The sequence below is a fragment of the Narcine bancroftii genome, chromosome 7 (assembly GCF_036971445.1).
Source record: "Narcine bancroftii isolate sNarBan1 chromosome 7, sNarBan1.hap1, whole genome shotgun sequence".
Classification (NCBI taxonomy): Eukaryota; Metazoa; Chordata; class Chondrichthyes; order Torpediniformes; family Narcinidae; genus Narcine; species Narcine bancroftii.
The window spans coordinates 10,239,613-10,250,922 of NC_091475.1; the positions used below are offsets into that span (position 1 = coordinate 10,239,613).

General features: G+C 40.4%; 1 long non-coding RNA gene across 1 annotated transcript; it reads right to left on the reverse strand.

The window, feature by feature from the left end:
- Window positions 1-716: 716 nt before the first annotated feature.
- Window positions 717-8,959, reverse strand: LOC138738495 (uncharacterized). Its single transcript, XR_011341572.1, has 2 exons — window positions 5,847-8,959; window positions 717-4,835 (listed from the first exon to the last, which is right to left on the reverse strand). It is a non-coding gene; the product is annotated as an uncharacterized lncRNA (long non-coding RNA).
- Between the last annotated feature and the right edge of the window lie 2,351 nt (window positions 8,960-11,310).

Consider the following 11,310-nt stretch of genomic DNA (forward strand, 5'->3'; position numbering starts at 1 on the left):
CGGCGCTGCTTGTAAAGAGTTTGTATGTTCTCCCTGTATCCTTGTGGGTTTCCTTCAGGTGCTCTGATTTCATCCCACCCTTCAAAATGTACTAGGGTTGAAGGCCAATTGGGTGTAACTGGGGGCTCATATACCAAAAGTGCCTGTTTCTGTACTGTAGGTCTAAATTTTCATTTTAAAAAATCAGATTTAAGACATATCACAAGATAAAACATTGATGAGGAAATAGAATTAAAACAAATCATTTTATTGAAAAGAATAATGTTTATTGTTCCTGTGACATTTGTTTTCCTGTGCGGGAGTAAAAGGGTTCTTTAGAATCCACCTGAGTGTGCAGCTGGAAACTCCAATAAACATTCAGTCCTGATTTATGATCTTGACCTAAAATTTCAACTCACACCCTTTGCCTCCACAGATGCTGCTTAATCCATTGTGTTCTTCTGGTGTTCTGCTTTTTCATACAACTTTCAGCATCTGCAGTCTTTTTCTTTCTTTAATTTAATATCTCAACTGAAATGATGTACCACCAGCAAGTCAGCTCTCCCTCAGAATAAAATTGAGTCAGCTTGGACTTTTGAGGTATGTCTTTCAGCTCATTCTAGAATTCACAGACCTGCAGCCACAACAACACTTAAACATGGATTATGGGTAAATGTCATTCTGCCATTGGAAAGTGATGTGATAAAATAAATCAAGCCTATCTATTATATGACAACTTTCTTTTTTAAAAATATTTTATTTACTATTCCATACATGCAGTAACTACAATTGTTATAATACTACAGATAATACTACAGATACTTGGTGCCTGCCACATTGACCACCGCCAGTGGGCTGATAACGCCTCAAACCGTGCATCTTGGCGCCTCACAGTTTGGCGGGCAGCAACCTCCTTTGAAGAAGACCGCAGGGCAAAAGGCAAAGGAGGAAAAACCCAACACCCAACCCCAACCCACCAATTTTCCCCTGCAGCCGCTGCAACCGTGTCTGCCTGTCCCGCATCGGACTTGTCAGCCACAAACGAGCCTGCAGCTGACGTGGACTTTTTACCCCCTCCATAAATCTTCGTCCGTGAAGCCAAGCCAAAGAAAGACAGATAACAAAAAAAGAACAAATTGATTACAGACGTGATGGTTTTCAGCCCGCTCCAAACCCCCCCCCCTCAAAAAAAATTTACAAACTGAAAAAATAAAAAGGAGAAATAAAAAAAAGATCTTTGGATTGCAGGGAGAGATGTCATCCAGTACAAATCATCAGTTCTAACATAAACATACAGAGGAGAATCCCGCAGGTCTAGAAGGCTAAAAAGGACATCACGACAAATTTAATCCCATGACTTGAGTGTACAGGCGCCAAGTTTGTAAAAACATACGAGTATATATTTCCTAAATTATATGACCACATTCTTCAAACCTCCAAGGAATTCAAGCCCAAACTGTATAGCCGATTGATAGGACGAACCATTCCAGGTAATTACCTAGTGAATTTACTTTGGACTGGCTCTAATGTTACTATATACTTTTTTTTTTATATGAAATAAACACACAGTGTCCCAGATATGGCCTCACCAACACCCTGCACAATTGCAACCTAATTTTCCAGTTTTTCTATTCCAATTCCTTTACAATAATAGGTAACATACTATTTGCCTTGCTAATTTTATTATGATTCATGCATTGGACCACCTATATCCCTCTAAACTATACTGATTTGTACTCCCTCTCTCTATTTTGATACTAATCCACCTTTTGATTCTTCTTCACGATGTACATCACCTCACAGCTCCCCACATTAAACTGCATTTACCAGATTTTCACCCAGTCACTCCATCAACACCCTGTTGCAGAATCACAAAATCCTCATCCTCTCCTCATAATCTCAGAGACAAATAGCAGGCACATGAGGGCCAAGAACTAATCACGAAGGTGCACCATTAACTAGATTTTTCCAGCATGAAAAAGGATGCTGTTTTTTTTATGCAACACCCAGTTTACAAACCATGCCAAAATACTTTCTCCAATATTTTGGGCTCTTTATTTATGCACCAACCTCTTTTGTTAATGTCAAATGACACTTGAAACCTAAAATCTCTACATCAACAGCTTCCACTTGATCATCTCTCCCTTCACATACAAATTTGTCAAAGATTATTTATATCTTTCATGAATTCATGTTGACTTGATTAGATTATATACTGCTACTCACTTTCACTCTTCAGTAAAGCTTTTAAAATTGGCTACAAACTGATCACCTATTTCACATGTGAACCATGGCAGAGACAATAAGGAATTTACTGATTTCAAAAGATATTCATTTCCTTTAGAAGTACATTTTTACAGTAACGCTGTAATTCATTTTGACATTTAACTTTCTGTTCTCAACAGGATCTTAACCTCTATTGCAGTCAATCACAGAATGTTCATGAGACATGAGGGTCGTTTATAGATGACTTGCGAAATATTGTGGTAATTCAGACAATTAATAAGCCTTAAAATAATGCTCATTGTTCACAATCAATGTTGTGTGAACCACAGCATTTTTAAAACTGTGCAGATAATTTTTCAGACTTCCTGGTGGTATTGCAGTTTATTGTCTTGAGAGCTGATGGCAAATTGAAATTTCATTTTCGTCAGACAACACAGTGTTTATCCTAATTGATATCTAAGCAAAACAATTCGTATCTTTTTCATAAAATTGATTTTTCATTCTGTAGTCTTCCATTTTGAGACTCAGTGATCAAAATATTCACAGACTTTCCTTCAAGAAGTCTAGGGCCAGTTGCAAAGAGGGGTATTGAGTTCCAGCAAGAACAATTTATCCACCAGCCTCTGAGATGATTGTTTTGAATGCTGAGGTGAAATCAATAAAACAGCAGCCTGGGGCATGACAGAGTGGAGAGTTAAGGTTATTGCATCATTTATGGATCGGTTTAGATGGTAGACAAAATGGAATGAGTTCAATGTCGCTGAGAGGTGTGCTTTAATGCAATCCATCACCAGTTGTCTAAAGCACTTCATGATCGTAGATGTTAGTGCCATAGGATGGTAGTCATTTAATCTGGTTACCTGGGCTCAAGGATAATAGTCCTTGACTTGAAATCTTTGGCGACAGTGGATATTTAACAAAAACAATATATGTACAGGTGGTCCTTTACTTACGACCTATGCCATTTCTGACCAAAAAAAACTGTATAAATTTTTTAAAATAAAGAAAAATGTAAATATAAAAATTACGCATCAGGTCCCAGAGATCCAGGGGCTGTTTATTTTGACTGACCAGCATGGCAGCGGCCACAGGCCAGGAGGGCCCTGGCCGGGAGGCCCCCGAAACTCCGCTGTCACCAAATGTGTTCTATTTTCGGAACACGAAGGTGATGGCGGTATCGGTGTTCAAGGTTGGGGAGCTGAGCGCAGGCCCAGAGTAACAAACATCTGACTTACTTACATTTTGAGATCTGATCAATTGGTCAGAATGGATCTCAGACATATGTCAGAGACCACCTGTATGGTCGGAAATGGCACTGTATCCCTTCTGTTTCATACTGGTAATGTTCTATCTGTCGAAACTTTTCTTCCTCTTTTAGTTACGCAAATGCTATTCAAATTCTTATTTCTAAACACCATGTTTTTCTTGCCCATTTTTGATCTTTCCAGGATTTCCTCCAATATCATTGTCTCTCAGTTAAGTGACAGCAAGTTATTTCAACTTGAGTCCTTTGTTAAACTCTTTCTATTGGATCTCTTCCTGAAGACCCACTCTACTTATATTTTCTCAACAATCCAGCGTATTGATTTCATACCAGCAGAGCATGACCAAGAATTTCACTCCCTTATTTATTTCCATCTCTCACTTCCATGAACTACTTCTGAATGTCATGCTTTCCACTGACACTTGAAGCAATGTACAAAAGCCAATTAACCTCTCAGTGCATCTATGGGATGTAGGAGGAAACAGAATCACCAGGGAACATTCACAGTCACTAGGGCAATAACTTAGCTCCATGGTTAGCATAGCGGTTAGTGCAAATATTGTTACAGTGCAAGCTATCAGGACTGGGGTACAAATCCCACGTTGTCTGTAAGGAGTTTATTCGTTCTCTACATGTCTGCATGAGTTTCTTCCAAGTGCTCCAGTTTCCTCCCACCATTCAAACCGTAATGGGGGTTATAGTTCAATTGGGTATAATTGGGCGGCACGGGCTCATGGGCTGAAAGGACTTTTTTTTATATGCTGTACGTATAAATTGAAATATTTAAATTTTAAAATTTAAATATACAGAAAACATCCAAGGTCAGGAATGAATCACAGTATTATAAACTCATAGAACTGAACAACAACAAAAAAAAGGCCATCCTGCCTATCTCAGCCACACCAACTATGATGGTATCTGCGTGCATTAGGTCCGTGTCTCTCCATGTCTTTCCTATACAAAATCGTTGTCACTGGAGCTCAGTTGCAGCACAACCTGTTTCACCACTGAAACATGAAAGTCTGCAGATGCTAGGATTGTAGTCAAACACAGAAATACTGGAGGAACTCAGCTGGACTCGCAGGATCCATAGGAGGTAGAGATATATTACCAACATTTCGGGCCTGAGCGCTTCCCCAGCATCAAAGTGGTTATGCTCAAGTAATGATCCTGTAAACATTCTATATTAACAAGTCAGTCCAAGGGCCCAGTTCCTCACCTCTGAAATTCCTTCCTTTATGGGATTACATGTCAATTTCACACCCTCCAGTTAAGCTTCTCTTCCCATCTCCTTTTGCAACTTTGCATTAATGCAATCTATTGAAGCAATTGGATCAAAGCTTCCCATCTTAACTTGCATTTCCATCTGCAAACAATAGCACACATTTAATTACATCAGGTAATATTGGAACAGCACATGTTAAATCCTAAGCTTCATTAAATGCATTTTGATTCTGAATGATAGCCACAAATTTACGCACTCTACTGTCATGCAACCATAAACAGAAACTTTGCATGAAAATGAAAATTTTTTAATGACATAAATCAGAGGCCTATTTATTTTTTAATGTATTTCAATAGTGCGAGATTAAGGTATTGTGGGGCCTGTAGCAAATATTTTAAAAGGGCCCTAAATTGTCTGGCTGAGGCAAGCGCGTTCCAAAATAGCGTTGGCTGGTGCATGCACAGTGCGGGGGTGGGGGGGGGGGGGGCAAGCACTTACACTAAAATTACACCAACACTGAAATTGCACCCTGCCTACCCCTCTCCTGTTAAAACTTACTTACACATTTTGTTAAAAAAAATATGGGATCAATACCTGTCTTGGTTACCCATAATCCCCCATGCAGCTGGAACCACTCTGTTTCCCTGGCACTGACACTCAGTTCCAGCTGTGTGGGGGATTATGGGTAACCAAGATGGCCATTGTGCCCGCATTGAGCTGTCACCGCAAGCTGCCGGGAATAATCTGTGTTAATAACCCCGATTAAATTTAAGGTTACCGATTTTATCCAATTATCACCTTTAAACGGGGTTATTAACACAGACTATCAGTGGAATCCGATAACTGCTGTACAAAGAAAATGATTCTCATAATTCATAGTACCTGTACATATACGCGGGGCGTTGAAATTACAGGGCCTGTGGCATTTGCTACTCTCACTACCACGTTAATCTGGCCATGGGTATGTAGTAGGATATTAAAAACATCTAAAGACAGCAAGTTCCAATTAGATTTATTTCAGATGGTCCTCTAGCACTTTAAAAGGATTTTGTGGTTGAAAACAGTTTGAACGTTAGGGCTGTGACTGTAATTTTCATTATAGCAGATAGGAAAATGTGATCCCACAACTAATACATTGAGATGAATACTCACACTCCAAAACAACAACCCTTCATGCTAATCCACAATTCAGAATTGAGTTTCTACCCATTAAGACAATATGGAGCCAGATGATGATATTGTTTCATTTCTATCAAAGAAATTCTGGTGTGAAATCCACAAGATAGAATGTTGGAACTCAGTAAAATTATCATTGTTAAACCTGAGGCATTTTAAACAATTCATTCAATTAACATCTAAGCCAGGAAGACAAAGAGGAGGAGCATAGGAGAAATTTGTGGAAGCTTTTGGTATGTGCACCAATGATGGTCTCTGTTCATACGAAAGAACAATTATCAAAAAAAATTAAACAGAACATGAGAAAAAACAAATGATCCTGAATGTCAGAACATTGTTACTTAATTTGGAACTTCTTGCCATGCAGAGCTCTTGAAACAAATGTCATGGATGCATTTAAGGAGGAAAATGTAACCACATGATATAGAACATATTATCAGGAAATGCTGCTATTATTCTGTATGAAATAGAGGTGGCTCATGTAATATTGTGCGTTTTCCTCTTTAGGGACTATAGCAGGTGACCATCTGCTTCATTACTGCAAATGTTTCTGTGCAGAACAGGGCAGAATTGTTTTGACGATAGTGTACAGTAGAGTTATTCCTTGCTACTCTGGAACCTCTTATTTCACAAAGCACATCAATAATTTAAATTACTTGTAACAACCTGAATCCCAACATGGACAAAATAAAGATGATCGTGGATTTCAGGAAGAGCAAAAATAACCACCCTCCACTGGACATCAAGATTAGTGAAGAGAGTAGACAGCACCAAGTTCCTTGGAATTCACAAATGACCCATTGTGGACATACATCTCCTCACTTGCCATGAAGCCTCAAGAGTGAATGCACTGCCTGAAAAGACTGAAGTGGGCAAGGCTATCAGCCACCATTATGTCAACCTTCTACACGAGCTCTACCGAGAGCATCCTGGTCGGCTGCATCACAGTGCGGTACAGTTGCTGCAGAGAAATGGATTGGAGGTCAATCCACACGAACATAAGAGTGGCAGAGAGAATCACTGGAGTCTCCCTCCCCACCACCCCACTTCCTATCAGGATCATGGTCTGAAGAGGGCGCACAAAATCACTGAGGACCCCTTCCACCCTGCACACAGCATCATTCAGCTGTTCCCATTAGGAAAGAGATGCAGGAATATGAGCGCCAGCACCACCAGGCTGAGGAACAGCTTCTACCCATGGGCCGTGGGAAGGCTGAACCACCAAAGGATCTGCTCACCATCCGAGACTCTCATATTCATGAAATAACTTTATTTGTATATAAATATATATGAATTATATGTATTGTTTGTCTGTATGTGTGTTATGTCTGATTGCGTGTTTTGCACCGAGGACTGGAGAACGTTATTTCGTTGGGTTGTACCTGTGCAATCAGATGACAATAAACTGGACTTGTGATCTTGCAGCATCTTTAAGTGATTGAATATTGATAAAGAGGGAGATAAATAAAATGAAAATAGTTCACATGGAGGATAAGCATCATCATGGACATATTGGATCAAGTGTAATGCTCAGTGATGCTAATTCTATATAATTTTATGGTTATTAAAAATACAAAAAACAAAACAAAGACAAACAATCTACCATTTTTGATTAAGTGAGAGGCCAGTTTATAAACCCAGGCAAATAGAACCAACTCACTCTTCACAAATGGAACACACCTGACAACTACATGGTTTGTTGCTTAGCAATTATTCAGTGAAATGAAAACGGAGGTTTTTTTCTTTCCAAAAACAACATTAAGTGTTGCCAGGAGAAACTGTTTGGTCTCTGAGCAAATCTGCCAAGACCCAATTCTTTCTGCATGAGGTTTGTGTTTCCTTTCCAGAATATAATTGATGTGCTTTCATATATCTCAGATTTTAAACAGCATACTGGTACAACATTTAGACATCATGAAAGGGGGGGGGGGGGTGGGGGAAGAGAGAGAGAGAGAGAGAAATGTCTATATTGGGAATGATGGGTTCAAAGGGAAACTAATACTTTTAAAATTTTTGAAATCTACAACAATTTAATGCAATGAAATTTCCACTCTCCACACACTTATAAATTACCCAAATGAAATCAGCTTCTGGAGTATCAATTCACTTCCTGCTGTGTTCACACTCTTTTCTTTTCTCCTTTCCCATTCATTCCAATCTAAGCAGCTTCTGCTGCCAAGATACCAAGCCAACTATGTTGCAGTGGCACCCTTGGCTAGCCACCACAAAAAATAAGACCAAGCTTCTTGTATCGTGCTCTATCATAAATGGGATGCAATGGAAAAGTGTTTCACATTCAGTGAATTATTTCGAAGTGATGGCTGTGGTGTGGGAAAACGTGGCAGGATTCAGCAAAAAACATTCAAAGGATGAACCAGATGATCTATTTTTGTTGATATTGGGTGAGAGGAGGAGGGATGGCAGCATTTTCAAACCGTTTTAGTTTGTGGAGGTTTGGTATGACATCAAAAACCCTGGCAAATTTCTACAGATATGTGGTAGAAAGTGTGCTGACCATTGTTTGCAATGGGAACACCAATACGCCTGAGCGTAAAGCCCTCCAAAAGATAGTGGACACAGCTGAGCACATGCTCAGTTCTCACTGCAACCATCAGGAAAGAGGTCTAGGTGCCACAAGACTTGCACCACCAGGTTCAGGAATAGCTGCTACCCCTCCACCATTAGACTCCTCAACCACACACTCAATCAGGTTCTCCTACTTTTGCATGATTGATTTTTTTTTAAATTCTCCCTGTAATGCAGTTTGTTTACATTTCTTTATCTGTTTACCTTTCTTTATTTGTTTACATGTGTATGTTGTGTAGTTTTTTTGCATTACCAATAGCTGGTATTCTGCTTTGCCCTCAGAAAAAATATCAAGGTTGTATGTGATGTCTTATGTACTCTGACAATAAATCTGAATCTGATTTTTTCACTCAAATTGAACAGGGATGGAAATTGGGTGGTTTTGAGAAGAGGTATCTGATCTGCAGCCCCAAATTAACAATTGCACGACAATCTATCCTTAATAGGCCAGGGATCTTAGAAATATATAAAATTCTTCTTTGGCTTGGCTTCGCGGACGAAGATTTATGGAGGGGGTAAAAAGTCCACGTCAGCTGCAGGCTCGTTTGTGGCTGACCAGTCCGATGCGGGACAGGCAGACACGATTGCAGCGGTTGCAAGGGAAAATTGGTTGGTTGGGGTTGGGTGTTGGGTTTTTCCTCCTTTGCCTTTTGTCAGTGAGGTGAAAGGCATAGATAAGATAAAGGTAGGTAGGTGGTTTCCATTGGTAGGGGAGACCAGAACTAGGGGACATAGCCTCAAAATTCAGGGTGGTAGATTTAGGACAGCGATGAGGAGGAACTGCTTTCCCTGGTTGGGGGGCGGAGGAATCTGTGGAATTCGCAGGCCACTGAAGTAGTGGAGACTACCTCGGTAAATATATTTAAAACAAGGTTTGATAGATTTTTACGTAGTAGGGGAATTAAGGGATAATGGGGAAAAGGCAGGTAGGTGGAGTTGAGCCTATTATCAGATCAGTCATGATTTCATTGAATGTGTGTTATAAATGTGTTTTTGGAAGATAAATTGTGGAGTTTCTTTTAAGTGTAGGTCACAAACAAACACAAAAACTTCACAACACAGATCTCATTTAAAATGCCAGAGCTCTGCTCAAGCCAGACAGTCCAGAGTTCAAATGCTTTTGTAAAGACAATGGTAACTGCTTTACTGAAGGACTTCACAAGTAGGTGTTAATTGGACATGCTGTGCATTAATTTGGATTATTGCTTTGGAAAGCAACAGATGAATGGACTCAGAAGATTGGGTCTGGTGCTGCAATCTGTCTAAATGCAGTTTGCTGTTCTAAGGCCATGTGGTTTTGCAAGGAGAGAGAGAGAGAGAGAGAGAGAGAGAGAGAGAGAGACCACCAAACAGGCTTTCTCTAAGAAAGCAAAGACTGACTGCAGGTTTTCTGCAGTAGCTTTTGGAAGGTTGTTTGAAACCCCATTTTGAAGATGGTTGTGAGTTCTTAGTTCAGCCTATTCAAAGCCCTTGTGCTGCATGCAAGAGATGGCTGGCTGTATAATGTTTCGCCTGAGATAAGGGACACAGAAAAGGAGCTCTATGGTGAACTGAAAGAAAGAGGTTATCATCTGGAAAACCCTGATAGGGAAAGTTACTGAAGTGGCTGATCGGAAGGAATCAGTTTATGTGTGTCCAATAAACAAATCTCTCTCTGAAAATGGACAAGAACCTTCCTGAGCGGTAACCATGTAGCTTTCAAGCACCAAAGCCTGGTGAAGATTCATAAATGTTAAATTCTGTGCACAGTATAAGAATTGCCTGATACTGGTGAACTTGGAGGAGTTAGAAGTGAGATTGGACTGTGAATGAAATAACTTTTCTGAACTTACACACGTTACCTCCATGCGCACTTAGAATTAGGAGGGGGTTAAGTTAATAGTAATAAGTTAAAGTTTGATCCTGTTTTTATGTTTAAAGAAAATTAAAAGTAACTTTTGTTTAAGTAACCCTTTATCTTTGTGAATTTGTATTGCTGCTGGGTTTTGGGGTCCTTGGGGTCTGTAACAAATGGTAGAGCAAGCTGAATGGGCTGGATGGCTTACTCCTGCTCCCATTATGAATGTTGATGGAAAAGCAGGGAAAATAAAAATATACAATTAGTACAAAATGATGCTTAATTATTGGAGTAGGCTCAAGATCTTGTTTCTGTATGAATAAAATGGTACTGGTAAATTAACTGGTAAAAAAGTTTTAGATGGCATCTTTACAGAAGATAACAAGGAAGATTGGTGGAATGACGAAATATTAAGGTGACAAAAGCAATTGTATACTTTATGTAGTCACTCCCCTAAGAAAGGAAACAGCACAACCAATTTACAGTGTGCAAACATGCTGGAGAAACTCAGCATGTCACACAGCATCCACGGTGGTCAGGAACGTAGAAAGTCAGGCAGATGTCTGAAGACAAAGGTGGGGTGGGGTTTGGAGGGGAGGGGGGTGGAAGAGCACAGATCAACAGGTAAGGGATATACACACCGAGGAGAGGGTAGAAGAAAAAGCTGAGAAGTTTGAGGGGAGATGGCAGACAGATCAGGAGAATTCTCTGATCGAGGGAAGGGGTGGGGAGCTGAAGGGAGAGAGAGAGAAGGGAGCGATAACAGTAATTGGAGGTCCTCTCCACATTACTTCTCGCCTTTCTCCTCTACCCTGCCACAAGGGTACCACATTTTAAGCCCTTGCTCCTCCTCCTCCTCCTCTCCCACCGATTTACTCAGGAGTCTCCCTTATTTGCCAAATTCCTGGCTCATGGCTCGGGCCCCCATGATGTGTGCTTGCTTGGGATGGGGAGACCCCAGAGATTTCCTCCTCCCCCCCCCCTCCCCTCCCCCCCCTCCCCCCCCCCTCCCCTCCA